Source organism: Eriocheir sinensis, chromosome 35 (genome assembly GCF_024679095.1).
Source record: "Eriocheir sinensis breed Jianghai 21 chromosome 35, ASM2467909v1, whole genome shotgun sequence".
NCBI classification, from domain to species: Eukaryota; Metazoa; Arthropoda; class Malacostraca; order Decapoda; family Varunidae; genus Eriocheir; species Eriocheir sinensis.
Genome location: NC_066543.1, coordinates 11,797,897 through 11,815,060, shown reverse-complemented (window position 1 = coordinate 11,815,060; position 17,164 = coordinate 11,797,897). Strand labels below are relative to the sequence as shown.

General features: G+C 43.5%; 1 protein-coding gene across 1 annotated transcript in view; it reads left to right on the top strand.

Moving 5' to 3' along the window:
- The window catches only part of LOC127007405 (FMRFamide receptor-like), a 68,810-nt gene that overhangs the window by 36,980 nt on the left and 14,666 nt on the right, over window positions 1-17,164 (top strand). Inside the window, exon 2 of the mRNA XM_050878336.1 lies at window positions 9,018-9,073. The gene's annotated coding sequence lies outside the window, so the exon portion shown is untranslated. The remainder of the gene's footprint in view (window positions 1-9,017; window positions 9,074-17,164) is intronic.

Sequence of the window (17,164 nt, the reverse complement as noted above, 5' to 3'; positions counted from 1 at the left end):
ACACACACACACACACACACATACACAGTAATATGCTAATGCCCATCCCCGTCACATTTCTTTCTCACCCTCTTGTTAGGTAACCATTCCTTGGCACTACCCTCCTCCTCCTCCTCCTCCTCCTCCTCCTCCTCCTCCTCCTCCTCCTCCTCCTCCTCCTCCTCGTCGCACGCCCAGCTGTGTTCCTAATGATTTCAGGTTTGGTCAGGTGATCCATCAAATATTCTCTCTCTCTCTCTCTCTCTCTCTTCGTTCCTGAGATGTCCCCATTCTCATCTTCAATATCGGCAAATGTGTGAGTGCATGTGCCTGTGTGTGTGTGTGTGTGTGTGTGTGTGTGTGTGTGTGTGTGTAATACATTTTCTCTAGCGTGAAAGTGAATTAAAAGTTAGGATGAAGGAGAAAAGGAAGAGAAGAATGGGGAGCGGGGGGAGGAGGAGGAGGAGGAGGGAGGAGGAGGAGGAGGAGGAGGAGGAGGAGGAGGAGGCGACACGAAAAAAAAGGGAAAAACTGGTTGAAGGAGAAAGTGGAATGAAAGGCGATAGTTGTTTTGAAAAGGAAGGAAGGAAAGAAGAAATCAAGGAAGGAAGGAAAGAAGGAAAGAGGGAAGGAAGGAAAGAAGGAAGTAAAGGAAGGAAGGGAAGGAAAAAAGGAGAGACAGGATGAACCAAGAGAGGAATGACTGAAAAGAAGAAAAGGGGAAAGAACGGAAGAAAATTGATATAGAAAGAATGAAAGGAGAAAAAAGACGAAGGAAAAAAGAAAAAAGGAAAAGGAAATAAAGAAAAACACAAACAATATGAAGATGAAAGGAAAGCATTTTTGATGGAATGAGAGAGAGAGAGAGAGAGAGAGAGAGAGAGAGAGAGAGAGAGAGAGAGAGAGAGAGAGAGAGAGAGAGAGAGAGAGAGAGAGAGAGAGAGAGAGAGAGAGAGAGAGTCAGAGAGAGAGAGAGAGAGAGAGAGAGAGAGAGAGAGAGAGAGAGAGAGAGAGAGAGAGAGAGAGAGAGAGAGAGAGAGAGAGGAAGGGAAAGGGAAGGGAAGAGGGAGGAAGGGAAGGATGCTGGGAGAAGGGAAGGGGAAGAGGGAGGAAGGGAAGGATTATGGGAGGAGGCAAGGGAAGGAGGAAGGGAGAAAGAGAAAGGGAGAGGGGAGGAAGAGAAGGGAAGGATGTTGGGAGGCAAGGAAGGAAGAGAGAGGAAGGAAGAGGATGCTGGGAGAAGGGAAGGGGAAGAGGGAGGAAGGGAAGGATTATGGGAGGAGGCAAGGGAAGGAGGAAGGGAGAAAGAGAAAGGGAGAGCTTGGGAGGAAGGGACAGAGGGACAGAGAAAGGGAGAGAGAGAGGAATCGAGGAAGGAAGAGAGGAAGGGGAAACTAGGGAGGAAGGGAGGGAGATCGAGAAAGATAGGGAGGCAGGGAGAGAGGAAGAGAGAACTAGGGGGAAGGAAGGAAGGGAAAGGTAGGGAAAAAGAAGAAAAGGAGGAATGGAAGAAGGGAGGAAGGGAAGAAGGGAGAACTAAGGAGGAAGGGAGGAAGGGAGAACTAAGGAGGAAGGGAGGAAGGGAGAGCTAGGAAGATAAGAAGGGAGAACTGTGGAGGAAAGGAGGAAGGAAAGGATGGAGGGAAGGAAGGAGAGATGGAGGAAGGGTAAGAGGGAGGGAAGGGTAAGAGGGAGGGAAGGGTTAGAGGGAGGGAACGAAAGGAAGGAGGGAGGGAGGGAGGAAGGGAGAGCTTGACAAGGATTGGGGACTTAAGACGTTGATACAGCAATTAAACCTATCAATATACTGCTATTATTATTGTCATCATCATTATTATCATCATTATTATTATTATTATTATTATTATTATTATTATTATTATCGTCAGGAGACCCCAGGAATTTTTGTCTGTTTTTATGCGTGGGATTTTTTTCCGTCGCGCCAAAACACGTTCCCTTTTTTTCTGAGGTGGCCTGATTACCCTCATTAAGATTCATTGCCTGTGACCACCTGTCCCGCCGCCACCACCACCACCACCACTATCATCATCACCACCACCACCACCCTCATCACTATCATCATCATCACCACCACCACCACCATCACAGTCACCATCACCACCACCATCAACCCCACCACCACCTCCACCATCACCACTATCATCATCACCACCACCACCACCACCACTACCACTACAACCTCCATTACCATTACCACTTACATCACAACCACCACCACCATAGCCAGTGAACGTCAAAACCTGGCAGAGATACGCGTCACCATCATCGTCATCATCATCATCATCATCATCAGCAGCAGCAGCAGCAGCAGCAACATCACCATCATCATCATCACCATCATCACCATCATCATCATCGAAATATACAACAACAACAACAACAACAACAACAACAGTAGCAGTGGTATAAACACATTTTTTCCAGTTCGTCTGAAACTTAATGAAGCTTAATTATGCATTCAATAGGAAAGAGAGAGAGAGAGAGAGAGAGAGAGAGAGAGAGAGAGAGAGAGAGAGAGAGAGAGAGAGAGAGAGAGAGAGAGAGAGAGAGAGAGAGAGAGAGAGAGAGAGAGAGAGAGAGAGAGAGAGAGAGAAAGGTGCAGTATTAGGCTGTGAGGGAGATTAATGTGAGAGGCGGCGAGAAGTGATTGTGATGATTCAGACGCGAGGAGGAGGAAGAATGGCCGTGAAGGAGGGAAGGAGAAGCGGCTGGCACATGAATAAGATGCTGATGGAGGAGGAGGAGGAGGAGGAGGAGAGTGAGCAGAATTGAAGGAGGGCAAGAATATGGAAAAAGGAAGGAATTTAGCTAAAGGAGAACGAGATATTGTAGGGGGACAAGAGGGAATTAGTTGATGGGAAGGAGAGGACAGAGGAGGAGGAGGAGGAGGAGAAGGGAAACTGAGATGAAAAATTAATAGAAAAAGAACAAGAATGGGAAGGCTAAAAACACGACACGACACGGAAAAGGAATAACGAAAGAAGGAAACGAAAGGCGATAGTTGTTTTAAGATAATGAGACGAAATAAAAAAGCACATCAGAATAGTAAAGAGACGGCGTAAAACTAGATAACAAGAACAAGAATGAGAAGACTTAAGAGATATAAATTGCAGAGAGAGAAAACAGAGAAGAAAAGCACATCAGAATAACGAAGAGACCGCGTAAAACTAAGACACATAACAAGAACAACAACAAGAACAAGAACGAGAACAAAACTTAAGAGACAGCCGTTGCAGAGAGAAAATAAAGAAGCACATGAGAATTACAAAGAAACAAGATACATAACAGCAAGAACAAGAACGAGAACAAAACTTAAGAGACAGCCGTTGCAGAGAGAAAATAGAGAAGCACATGAGAATTACAAAGAAACAAGATACATAACAGCAAGAACAAGAACGAGAACAAAACTTAAGAGACAGCCGTTGCAGAGAGAAAATAGAGATACACCTGAGAATTACAAAGAAACAAGACACATAACAGGAAGAACAAGAACGAGAACAAAACTTAAGAGACAGCCGTTGCAGAGAGAAAATAGTGAAGCACATGAGAATTACAAAGAAACAAGATACATAACAACAAAAACGAAAAGGAGAAGATTTTTAGAGACATCCGTTGCAGAGAAATAAAATAAAATATACAGAACCACATCAGAAACACGAAGATTCCGCGCTGGGTACAAAATCCGGGTCCAAGGTACTAAAGAAACCCCCCACAATAGGATCCGGTGATGAACCAAACAGGATCAAAGGCGAACGAACATTACAAGGAAACAAGAAAGGGACGAAACTGAGGCAACTTGTACCCATTCAAAAACTGTACCCGGGGAAAGAAGCGGAAAAAGAAGAAACGTTGCAAAGGTGGCAGTAAGTATTTTTGAGGTATGGCGGTGGTGGTATTAGAGCTTCATATAGTAGTAGTAGTTGTGGAAGTAGTGGTAGAGGTGGGACTGTAGAAACGGCAGGGAGATGTAAAGTGATGTAGAGATGTAGAGAGGTTATAGAAGTAATGATGGAAGTTATGATGATGAAAAAATAGTGAAAGAGGCAGTAAGTAGTAGAAGTGGAAGCAATAGTGATGATAACAGAGGTAGTAAAGGTGAATGGAGTAACAGAGATGGAGATTGTGTTAGTGGTTGGAGTGAAAGTGCTATAGTGATGGAAGCTGTAGCAATGATGATGATGATGGTGATGAAAGGGGAGGGAGGAGACAAAGAAAGGAAGGGAGAGAGAAGGAGTGACTGTGGCTGATAAGTGACTACTGGTACAGGCGCCTCGCTCTCTGATTCAACGTTCAACAATACGGCGAAGTGAGAACGTTCGACGGTTGTTAGCGGCCGCGGTGCATTGTTTCGCCCGCCTCCCTACCACCTGGCGCGCTGCTCCTTCCGTTGATTGGCTTGTAAGGGTTCAGGTGTCATGTGTTAATTCCGCGACTGATGAGCGACGTAGTGTGTTGCTCCGAGGGCGTGAGGAGATGAGGAAGGGAAGGGAAGGGATGGGAAGGAAAAGGAAAAGAAAAGGGAAAAGAAGGGAAGGGAAGGGAAGGGAAGGGAAGGGAAAGGAAGGGATGGGAAAGGTAAGGAACGGATGGGATGGGATGAGAAGGGAAGGGAATGGAAGAGAAGGGAAGGGATGGGAAAGGTAAGGAACGGATGGGATGGGATGAGAAGGGAAGGGAAGGGAAGGGAAGGGAAGGGAAGGGAAAGGTAGGGAAGGGAAGGGAAGGGAAAGGTAGGGAAGGGAAGGGAAGGGAAGAGAAGATAGAGCAAAGGGAGATAATGAAGGGGAAAAGGATTACATAACGGAGCCTAAATCACATGTGTGTGTGTGTGTGTGTGTGTGTGTGTGTGTGTGTGTGTGTGTGTGTGTGTGTGTGTGTGTGTGCGTGGCGGGGGGTGGAGGGGGGCAAGAGGGAGGTAGAAGAGTAATACAAGACGGAGGAAAGCCAGACAGACAGACTAACAAGGCGTCCCGTTACCTGTGCTATTGTCAAGGTGAGATGAATAATGGATGACAAGGATGTAAATTAACTACATCTCACATCAGGTGTTAATGTCTTCCCAATGAGCTTAATTTGCGCCCTCCAGGTACAACACATGCGCTCCCTCTCTCTCTCACACACACACACACACACACACACACACACACACACACATACAGTCAAAATAAGGGAAATTTTGCACAAGATAACAAGGAATGGTATCTCATGGGTCATGGCCTCGCCCCGCGCTCCTCTTGACACCCCTCCCCTTTCCCCCTCAACACATCCCTCCTCAACACCCAGCAGCCCCGCCTCCTTCACCCCTTAACGCCGTTCCTCTGCCCTCACCAAGCACGCACGCCGCTCCTTTCCCCTTGCTTCCCCTCTCCCGTTAAAATCTCCGCCACTTCCCTCCTCGTTCCACCTTAACACACCCCTCCACAACAACCCGCAGCCCCACCTCTTCTACCCCTTTACACGCCGTCTTTCTGCCCTCTCCAAGCACGCCCGTCGCCCCTTACCCCTTTCTCCTTCCCCATTAAAGCCCCCAACACCTGTAGCCCGCTTCGCCCCTCTCCGGGAAGTGGTACGACAACAAACAGGGGTCGTGAGTGTGCCCGGCCAGCACGCAGCGCCTCCCCTGTACAGTGACCGGCGGGTTCTTGAGGAAACACGCCCAGCAGGCAGGCGGAAGGTCGTGCCTCAGCCTGGACACGCACACTCGTCAACAAGCAATTGTCTCTGACCCAGCAGGCAAACAAACAAGCCAAAGCAGACAACAACAAACAGGAAAACAAACACAGAGTTTAGGTATAAGGAAATGGGCTTGAAGAAGAGGGTGATTAGCTACAAGGGAAAGAATGTTCAAAATATTCAGTGACACACACACACACACACACACACACACACACACACACACACACACACACACACACACACACACACGATATGATGATGATGATGACGAAGATGTCGACGAAATGAAACCCGTAAATTCCTAAAGAGAGGCGAGGAAGTGACGGTACCCAACCCTGACCTCTTGTTGACCTTGTTATCTGGGTCAGGGGGGAAGAGTAGGAGGAAAGTAAAGGGGAGGGGGGGAGGGAAGAGGGGGGAGGGGGTAAAGAGATATTGATGCTGACAGAGAGGACAGGGAGAAAAGTGGTGGTGAGGAGGAGGCAGAATGGTGATGGTGATGGTGAGAGGAGGAGGAGGAGGAGCAGATGGAAAGAAACTGATGCTGATGGAGGAAAGAGAGAGAAATAAAAGAGTGATGCAGAAACGTATAACACTTGAAAGAGAAACTGACGATGATGGAAGTGAAAGGGGAGGAGGAGGAGGAGGAGGAGGAGGAGGAGGAGGAGATGGCAAGGGTCTCGAAACATAAGGATAAAATGGAAAGAGACACGGAGAGAGAGAGAGAGAGAGAGAGAGAGAGAGAGAGAGAGAGAGAGAGAGAGAGAGAGAGAGAGAGAGAGAGAGAGAGAGAGAGAGAGAGAGAGAGAAATAAAGAAAGAAAGAAAGACAAACAGACAGACAGACAGACAGACAGATCGAAAGACAAACACACACCATATAAAGCTTCCTAATCGAAGACTAAAAAAAAAACAAAGAAACGAAATGATAAGAAAACCTACAGGGACCCTTTTGTGTGTACGTGTGTGTGTGTGTGTGTGTGTGTGTGTGTGTGTGTGTGTGTGTGTGCCCCCGGATGCTACCAAAGTGCAGACCCATTAACAGATCAGAAGGAAAGATGTGGAGGGAGGGAGGAGGAGAGGTGGGAGAGAAGGGAGAGACAGAAGGTGGAGGGTGGAGGGGGGGTGGAAGGTGACTGAAGTGGAGGTGGAAATGACGTAATAATAAACTTAATGAGACAAGATGGAAGGAGGTGGTAGGGTGGAGGAAAAAAAATATGGAGGAGCTGAAATTATGTCTAGACTAAGGCAGAGAGAGAGAGAGAGAGAGAGAGAGAGAGAGAGAGAGAGAGAGAGAGAGAGAGAGAGAGAGAGAGAGAGAGAGAGAGAGAGAGAGAGAGAGAGAGAGAGAGAGAAACTAAATAAGGGAGAGAAGACATAAACAATAATTAGTGGAAAGAAAAGATAAGAAACAGAAATAGAACGAACAAGAGAGAGAGAGAGAGAGAGAGAGAGAGAGAGAGAGAGAGAGAGAGAGAGAGAGAGAGAGAGAGAGAGAGAGAGAGAGAGAGAGAGAGAGAGAGAGAGAGAGAGAGAGAGAGAGAGAGAGAGAGAGAGAGAGAGAGAGAGAGAGAGAGAGAGAGACTAAATAAGTGAAGATAAACAATAAATACTGAGACAAAGATAATAAAGATAAGGTTAAAACAGATAAGAACTCTAACATGAGAGAGAGAAAGAGAAATTAAATAGGAGGAGAAATAGAGAAATAAGCGATAATTATTATAAAAAAAACCAGAATAGATATAAAGTTAGAACGGAAATGGATGCTAATGAGAAAGGACGAAGACAGACAGACAGACAGACAGACAGACAGACAGACAGACAGACGCAGGTATGAAAGAAAGAGATTAAAATGAAAAGTCCAGGTAAAGAAGACTCGCGAGGGTTGATATAATTATTTTTTTTCGCAAACTCACTCAAAGGCCTAGAAAGAAATTATGTTAAGGAGAAGAGTGAGTCAGAATTGCCTCCCTACTTCTGCTTTTAAGACGGAGAGACAGACAGATAGACAGACAGACAAACAGACAGACAGAAAACTCGTAAGAGAAAGCCAATTAAGAGGAAATCAAAGAAAAAAAATGAAAGGAATTGAAAGAAAAAGAGGGAAAGAAAATGTAAGAAGAAAAAGATGGAAAGAAAAGGAATGAAAAAGATGAAAAGAAAAGCAAAAAAGTTGGGAAAAGAAAATTAATATGAAAGATGGAAAGAAAATATAAAGAAAGTGAGATGGAAAGAAAATTACAGAAAAAATACAGAAAGAGAATTAAAGACGACTGAAAGAAAATAATAAAAAAAGATAGAAAGAAAAATAAAGAAAAAGATTGAAAGAAAATTAAAGAAAAAATGTAGAAAGAAAAATGAAAGGAAAAGATAAAGAAAATCAAAGGAAAAGAAGGAAAGAAAACTTGCGATGGTCGTCGTTACTATCGGATGGAAGAAATTGCTTTGTCTCCTCAATTATGATCTTATTACCAAGCGACACTTTCGTTCTTTTAAAATCAGATTGGAGTGCTCTCTCTCTCTCACACACACACACACACACACACACACACGTTTACAGCCAGCCAAACAAAATACAGATTGGCACAGAAATGGAAACAAAAGCATTCTCTGAAGTTATATTTTGTTCCTCTTCTTCCCTCGCTTTTCCTCTCCCTCGCCTCCCTCTCCCTCCCCCTTCACAAGTCCTCGCCCTCATCTCTCCCTTCGCTCCCCACAACCTCTGTATCGGAGTCCAATAGCGCGCCACTCTGAAAAGGTGCTGTGTATAGGTGTTGTGAATCAATGACTGTTTGGTGTGTGTGTGTGTGTGTGTGTGTGTGTGTGTGTGTGTGTGTGTGTGTGTTATTTCTTACGAAGTTGTTCTAGATGTATATATGAAAAATCTTAAGTGATACGTGTGCATCAAAACAGAAGAATCATTTTCCATCTTAATTGTATTTGCAACATGAAAAGCTGAATGGCGTTCTGTATACTGAGGATTTAAACGGCCCTAAAGTAATGACAGTTCTTGACATTTAATATAGTGATGAAAACGTTGGTAATATTACATTTTTCGGGATATTTGGCGTTGAAAATGCGTCTTCTGCTCGTGTTGAACTTTCGGAATGACTGTTAGCACTAAAAGGTTTTACGAGGCACAGTGATTCATATTGATTCATCGCTCTTGCCTTGGTTAGGAGAGGAAGCGTCAGCTCACCACTAAATTACTCACTGCATATCCTTCACCTTTGACTCTCTTTTATTTTTTTTTCTTATCTGACAATGATCTATAATTTCTCTTAGTCTCCAAGTCGAGGTTAAAATATCAAATCATTAATTATTTCTGCTTTCCCTTTCCAGGCGTGACGCTCGGCTGAGAGGGAGAGAGCCGGCCACCTCGCACCACTCCAAACACGGTAAGGCCCCGGCGCCAGGTAGCGACACTAATGCCCCCCCACAGTCTTCCCTTTGAGAGGGCCCTTCAGATTATGTTTGTCACTTCATCATTGTCGAAGCAGAGTTAAATTTTAATGGTGATAGTGATATCGTCAATGATCATAATAGAAAACAATGATGGTACTACTACTACAACTACTACTACTACTACTACTACTACTACTACTACTACTACTACTTCTACTACTACTACTACTACTACTACTACTGCTACTACTACTGCTGCTGCTGCTGCTGCTGCTACTGCTTCTGCTTTTACTTCTGCTGCTGCTGCTGCTGCTGTTGCTGCTGCTGCTGCTGTTACTATTACTACTAAAGAGAATAATAGTAATGATAATAATAATGATAACACTCACCCTCCGCCACCCTCAGACTCGTACGGGGAGCTTCTTGAATCTTGAACATTTCTTAACTCTGCAGCCTTCTAATAACCTTCACTTCACCGGTAAGAGGCAGCGCGTAACGGAGGAAGGTCTGAAATACAGAGAGGACAGTGCCCACGTCAGGAATCGTTAGAAAATCTAGTGAATTAGCAGTCTGTGTTTGAACTGAGTGGCGCTGTATTTACACCTGGGCCCACGCAAATGTACTGGTCGTTGGGTGCAGACGACAGCAGACCGGTGAAATGCTAAATATGGCAGTAAATAATTTGCTCCTCTTTTTAATCCCGCCAAGTGTAACTACTTTACGGAGATTGTGATAGCATCGTGTCCCACTACTTACATGATTAGATAAAGGCAACGAAGAACTTAATAGCTAACTTAGCGAGGAAGGACGTTGTTTAGCGGCGAGATCTACATAAAGAAGTAGTCAGTCACCTGCAGGATGTTCTTACTCTGCAGGATGAATTTGTTGAATCAAAGCCGAAATTTAAATTCATGGTAGACTGTCATAAGACCATTTCGCCAATTAGGAAGCTAAGAAAATTGACGAAGTCCTCCATCAAATTCTTGATATCAAATCTGAGGTCTGAAAGACCGTTGACGTGCTGAGCTTGTTGACAATAATTAGTGATGTCATGGATGTCATCGTCAGTGCCTTTTTTGGCCTGCGAGAAGCAGCTCGGGATATTCATGAGGAAGAAAAGAGAACGCTTGATGACGTGTCCTTTAGACATCCCTCTAAAATTGCTAAATCCTCCATTCAAAATTTTGTATTCATTAATCCTATTTTTTTTCTAGGTAACCTTAATGCAAATCCTTTTATGAGCAGAGCATGGCGTTACTTAACAAATAGCTGCCAGAGGAACCAATACTTTTTTATCATTTATATCCCACAACAACTTCTCAATGTTATACTAAATTTATTTCGGATAACGATTTTTTCTATTTTAAATGATGCAAGTAATGCACAGCTTAATGTACATTAAGCTGCTGCTGTTGCTGCTACGACTACTGCTATAACAACGGGTAATAATAATAATAATTAATAATAATAATAATAATAATAATAATAATAATAATAATAATAATAATAATAATAATAATAATAATGGTGTAAAAATATACTATCAAGAAAAAGAGCAACAGTAAAAATAAATAAAAAAAAAGGAATAAACAAAAGGAGCTAACAACAACATTAATCATCATTCACAACTCGCACGCGGCAGCCGGCTCCTCCCTGTGGCGCCCTAAATGAGGCCCTGTGTGAGTTTTCCTGCGTCATGGCCTCATCTCGCCCTGCTGTCGCGCCCTCACCCCCGCACGCACGCCGCCACCACCAATAAGGACCCAAAGGCAATATCGCGGCCATGATCTCGCGGCAACACGCAAAAAAGACGCGTTAAAAGGATCAAACTTGACTACAAACGCCGCCCGAACCCAAAACATTAGAGGTTATACCGCGGGAGTGTCACCGAGTATTGGATAACGCTGATGTGATACTACGTGTGTGTTGGGAGGAAGGGAGTGGCTGGGGAGGGAGGGGAGGCATTGTGTGTGTGTGTGTGTGTGTGTGTGTGTGTGTGTGTGTGTGTGTGTGTGTGTGTCGTTTCAGCACAATAATTCCTCCGTTTATTCACATTCCCTTCATCCACTCTCATTCTCTTTTCTGTCTTTCCCTTACATCGACTCCCCCCATCGCCCTCCCCCGTGCACCTGCTCTGTATTGTCGGACCACAGGTGTGTTCTATAGGCGCTGCCAGGCCGTGCTGCATAGTGTTATGGGCTTAGTACATTTTCCCAGAGGCACGCGTTACCCTCTCACGTCAGAAAAAAAATATATATTGTTGAACTTTTTTGTCGCAACCATTTGGATTGGTTTTGCACTTTCCGAAGGCATGTACGAAAATAAAAGAAAGGACAGGGAAAAAGAAGAAAGAATAATTTAGGTGAGAAAACTCATATAAGGAAGGATGGAAAGAAAACTTGGGGAAACAGAGAGACAGAGGTAGGAAAAAAGATAGAAAGAGAGTAAACCGTGAGGCACTGAAAGGATATCATAGACTCCCCTCATGCACATGCCGCCTCCCTCGGCCTGTGATCCTTCCCTCGCCGGCATGCAGGAAGGGGAGCCGCTGCTTCTTTTCCTCCGCTCCCTTCCCTCACCCTGGCCCTCCCTCACTCCCTCACTCCCTGCCCGGCCCACGCGGCCTAAAGGAAGGATGGGGGAAACCCGTGTTGAAATCCGACTAAGTTTGCTGGTATGGAATGTGATCCTTCATGCCTCCCAAGTTTTATTTCCTCTCCATCTATATATCTGTCTATATCTATCTACATGTACTCAGTCAGCCCATCTTTCCATATCTATCCATCTATCTATATATTAATCTATCTATCTTTCTATCTATGTATCTAGCCTATATATAGAGAGATCCCTTGGAACAAATAAAACGATCATATAGTGAATGCTGAAAACATTGATAATAATAATAATAATAATAATAATAATAATAATAATAATAATAATAATAATAATAAGGATGATGATGATGATGATGATGATGATGATGATGATAATAATAATAATAATTTCCATTCATAAAAATTGTATTACTAATTTCAGTAATATGAAAAAAATAGGAAAAGAAGGAAAAATATCCGCGTAAACAGAAACTATACAAACAAAGCAAATAGAAGCAGCAAGCAAGAGAAAGCCAAAGTGTCTCGAATATCCTACATTTGCAAAAGTAATCCTCAAAAAATATATTTTGTGATTTTCCAGGAAATTAGTGATGATGATTACATAATTTCCTTCAGAGATAATAAGGTTACTTAGCCTGCTCATTTGCACCATCCTTGCGAAAACCTAATTAAGTTTAGGCCCAAGTAAACTAACATTGCAATATATATTAATAGCATATGTAGTAGTAGCAGTAGTAGTAATAGTAGTAGTAGTAGTAGTAGTAGTAGTAGTAGTTGTAGTAGTAGTAGTAGTAGTAGTAGTAGTAGTAGTAGTAGTAGTAGTAGTAGTAGTAGTGGTGTTAGCAGTAGTATTGTATAGTGGTAATATCAGGCAACGGCCGTCTGGGATATAATAGAATTGTTTAGGTCCACGCTCTGTATTTTCTGCATATATTCCTATTGCTCGACCATCTCTTTTTTGTGAGGAGGATAATTAATCAGTAAAATGTGAGGCTAATCATCCTCATGCATTAAAGGATGTGTTATCTTCGCGTTAATAACCCCGTGGCGTGCAGCGGCGGCCACGCAAGCCCTGGTGAAGGACGCGCTTGTGTGGCACGCTGGGTCCTCCCCTCCCGAGTGACTCTTCAGGAAGCCTTTATGCGGCGAGAAGCTGGCTATCAGGTCTTGCATCACTACACACCAAGAGGCAAGATTCCCTCCTATATACCAGCGTGTCGGCTTTCTCGGAGGTTCCTATGCGTATTTTTGTATCTTAAGTGCCACACTGATATGCATGAATGGAATTATCTTGGACTGAGAGATCACGGAAGAGTTTCCATTGAGTCTTGTACGACTTTAGCGATAGTTATTGCCCTGAATTAGTTGTGCGATTAATACGTATTGTTTTCAAGTGTACGTGATCCTACAGTCTTAGTCTTCGTCTATTAATATTGATTCACCTGTTAATGTACTGCCGGTCGCTTTACGATATACAGTTTCCTTTTGTTTGTTTGTTTTTATTTGAACGATGGCAACAACGACCTCGACGATGACAACAACAACAACAACAACAGTGATGGCAATGATAACAGCGAAATTGACGAATAAGACAAGGCGAGCAATAATAATGATATCACTATCCTACCACCACTAAATCAATCCAGCTTTATCCAGTTGAGCCGCAGACCAATTTGTAGACGCTCCCCCTGCCACACCACGTTTTCTATTTCCCCCATCTTCCGTATTCCAGAGACGTCGAGACCTCACCGTTCATTTGCTGACGAATCGAAAACAAATAGCTCGTCTTCCTGCTGTGCGGAAAAAATTGGTTGTAATTGGAAAAGTGCAAGACGGGGAAAAAGAGGAGAAGGAGGGGGGGGGAGTAGGGCGGAGGGAGATTACCTGCCCGGATTATCAAAATGAGTTTCGGAAAAGAGAAAGAACGAAGGCAAGCTTAATGTTGGTGAGGAAATGGAAGAATGGTGTCGATAATTATTCTCTCTCTCTCTCTCTCTCTCTCTCTCTCTCTCTCTTCAAACTTTTCCAGGATCCCTCCGCCCCCCCCGTCCCCCAATCCACACTCCGACTTCAGACTACCTAACAAAATAAAGCTAGGCTCTCGTTATATTTCTAATTTTGATTTTATTATCTATAAGACATGCGTGTTCCTTTACCTTAAGTCTATCTACCATTATCATCATCATCATCATTCTTCTATTTGTTCTATTCCTCCTCCTCCTCCTTTTCTTCGATTTTTTCTCTCTCCGCATCTTCCCCTTCCTCCTTCTCCCCCTCATCATCATAATTTTTCCATTTGTTCTATTCCTCTTTCGTCTCTTTCTTTCTTCATCTTCCTCCTCCTCCTCCTCCTCCTCCTCCTCCTCCTCCTCCTCCTCCTCCATCTCTTCCTTCACTCCCCGTCTTACTTCACTTCTCACTTTCTCGTTCCGTGATCCTGTTCAATCTTCCGTTTTTCACGATCCGAGCCAAAGGGAAAAAGATTTGCGTATATTCTTTCCCTCTCCCGCTTTTTCAACCTCCGTTCCCTCTCTTTCTTTTCGTTTTATCTCATTCTTTCGTGCCCTCGAGATGATAGAATGATGGACATGGGTGGTAGAAGGGTGACGGCGGTGGTGGTGGAGGTGGTGGTGACGGTGGTGGTGACAGTGGTGACGGTGGTGGTGGTGGTGGTGATGGTTTTGTTATTCCGAAAAATGCATGAGGGGTTTGCTGTTTCAGTGATTCTCTTGAGATTTTTTGAATACATCTCTCTCTCTCTCTCTCTCTCTCTCTCTCTCTCTCTCTCTCTCTCTCTCTCTCTCTCTCTATCTATCATTCTTTTGCTCAGCCTCTCGTCAGGAGCCTACACAAGACGCCAACCCTTGACACGCGATTGGTATGCATCAGGAAGAAGTACCCGGACGCTCGCCGTACGTTATAGGTATACAAGAGTGTTGCTGGGAAATGCAGGTCGCCGCCCGCCACACTACGATGCCTTTTGCTTTTGGTGTATGGCAATCCTAGCTCTTTGTGTGTTTGCTTTTACTCTTATTAAAGTTGAATTTGACGGATCACTATTAGTAGATTATTATTTCAACGATGGATCCTTACTTCTGACCAGTTGCTTGAATGATACGGGGTTGTTGTTGTTGTGTGTTTTTTTTTGGGGGGGAGGGGAAGGTCTTTCCTAGCACTGAGCACGATAAAAAAAATACGGACAAACATATACAGTATACGTACAGCCAGGCAAGTTAATTGACAAGGAAAAAATAACAAAAACGGCACCTCGACACAACAAAACACCAAAGTAAAACTGAAAAACAAATTGACACACACACACACACACACACACACACACACACACACACACTGGTATTTATTTAAGCGAAACAATAGATGTGTAGCACCTTATGAATATTTTGATGGTTCAGAACGATAGTAATTGAGCATATTAACATTATTCATGTGTAGCGATATCATTTTTTATATTAGTTTCCAAAATTTAGACGCTTATGTCATAACAACATCGGGCGATAACTATGTGAGGCCAAGACCCGAGCTGGCTGGCCTGTCTGTCTGCTAGCTAGGTCCCGAGAAGTATTTACATACCTTAGAGTACAGTAAAGAAAGCAGCTCAAGGACAAAATAACATAATAATAATGAGGAAAAAAAAAGCCCGCTAATCACTGTCCCTACAAAAAAAAGTTTAGAAGAGTGGCCAAAAGAGAGGTCATATTCGGGAGGAGAGGTGTGTCGATACTCTCCTGAAAAACTTAGCAACTGACAACCAGAGGATGAATGGACGATTAGCACACAGATCAGTGGGTATAGTTGAGATCCTAATGTGGTGCAACGTATCGCCGAATTTTACTAGGCTATCAGCGACGCGCAACTGGTTCAAATACTTGGCCAATGAAAATTGCTAATTGTTGCGATCAGCATTTCAGTGTAATGATAATGTTAATATTTCAAAAAATGTAATAATAATATGAATAATAGTAATGGCTTTTGATATTACCAATGGCAGAGGAATTATACTAATAATTATAATGCAATTATATTAGAACTTCACCTGCATCATCAGCGGAAAGGTTGAAGAGTTCCTTGTGCAGGCCTCAGCACAGGGCACACACGTACACACGAAGCCTGCTGGTCTGTGGGGAGGTCGCTGGTCAGGTTTCAACAGGTGTTCCTCCTTGTACTGCACATTCAATTATTTGCGGTGCTTTAGAGTCGAGTCAGACGTTTTGCCGTTTCCCAGATTGTTCAGTAGTTCACAAGAGCTTAATTTGTAGGGTAAACTCCATAGACTAAGTGCAGGAAAGGCTGAATTATTAACGCCTAACACAAGTGCACGTGGAACAAAGTTTGGAAGGAAAACACAACAGTGGAGTGCGCGGGTCTGACGCGTGACTTGGCTCCCAATGAATTGTACACAGCAGGAAACGAGATACACGCCCCGCACCGCTCCGACAATGTGTGCTGGGGGAGGTGGGAGGCGAGTCTCAGGCGACAACTCACTCATGCACTCGCTGTGGCAGCAGAGAAGCCGAATTTTGTTATTAATTATGAACCCTGTTAGATACAGTTGTTTGGAGTAAGTACGCTCGGTGTGCTGTTTGGTAAGTATGACTGACAATGAAAATATGGAGATAAACAATATTAAATGGCTTCCTATAGAAAATAGATTAAATGAAGAAAATTTATTTCAAATGTAAGACTAGTATCATGATAGTAAAATTATAATATATAATAAACCAAGGGGGAGGAAGGAAGAAAGGGAAACAAAAAGAAAAAAGAATGATGGGAAGGGAAGAAGTAGAAAGAAGGGAAGGGAAGAAGGGGAGATGGGAAAGAAATGTAAATGGAAGAAATGGAGAAAGGGAAAGAAAGGAATAAATATGACAAGAAAACTAACAAAAGGACGAAGAATTTAAAGAAGTATATAATACAGGCTAGCTTTGATGTCTGTAATAGTAGTAGTAGTAGTAGTAGTAGTAGTGGTAGGTAGTAGTAGTAGTAGTAGTAGTAGTAGTAGTAGTAGACGGACTACGTACAAGAAAAATTAAAGCAGACGTCGATCAATCAGATAAAAAAGAACGTAGAGTAAGATAAGAGATAGCAAAAATGAAGGAAAAACAGGAAGGCATGAGTAGAAAAAATATAGATATAGAGATGTTTATAAACTGAGGTATGACGGAAGGAGGAGGAAACAGAGGGCGCGACCACCTCTTGGGATTCATGGAGGAGTCGATGGGCAATGGCAATGGTACGCCAACACAAAAAAGATATGAGTAGAAAGGTATAGAAATAGAGATAATTATAAACTGAGGTATGACGGGAGGAAGATGAAACAGAGGACGCGACTCCCTCTTGGGATTCATGGAGGAGTCGAGGGGCGGCGCGGCGACGGCACCCCAACACAAAGAACACAAGGCGCCAATGTTTTATGCGGAAGCTATTTCGTCGACCCAACATTCCTCTGAA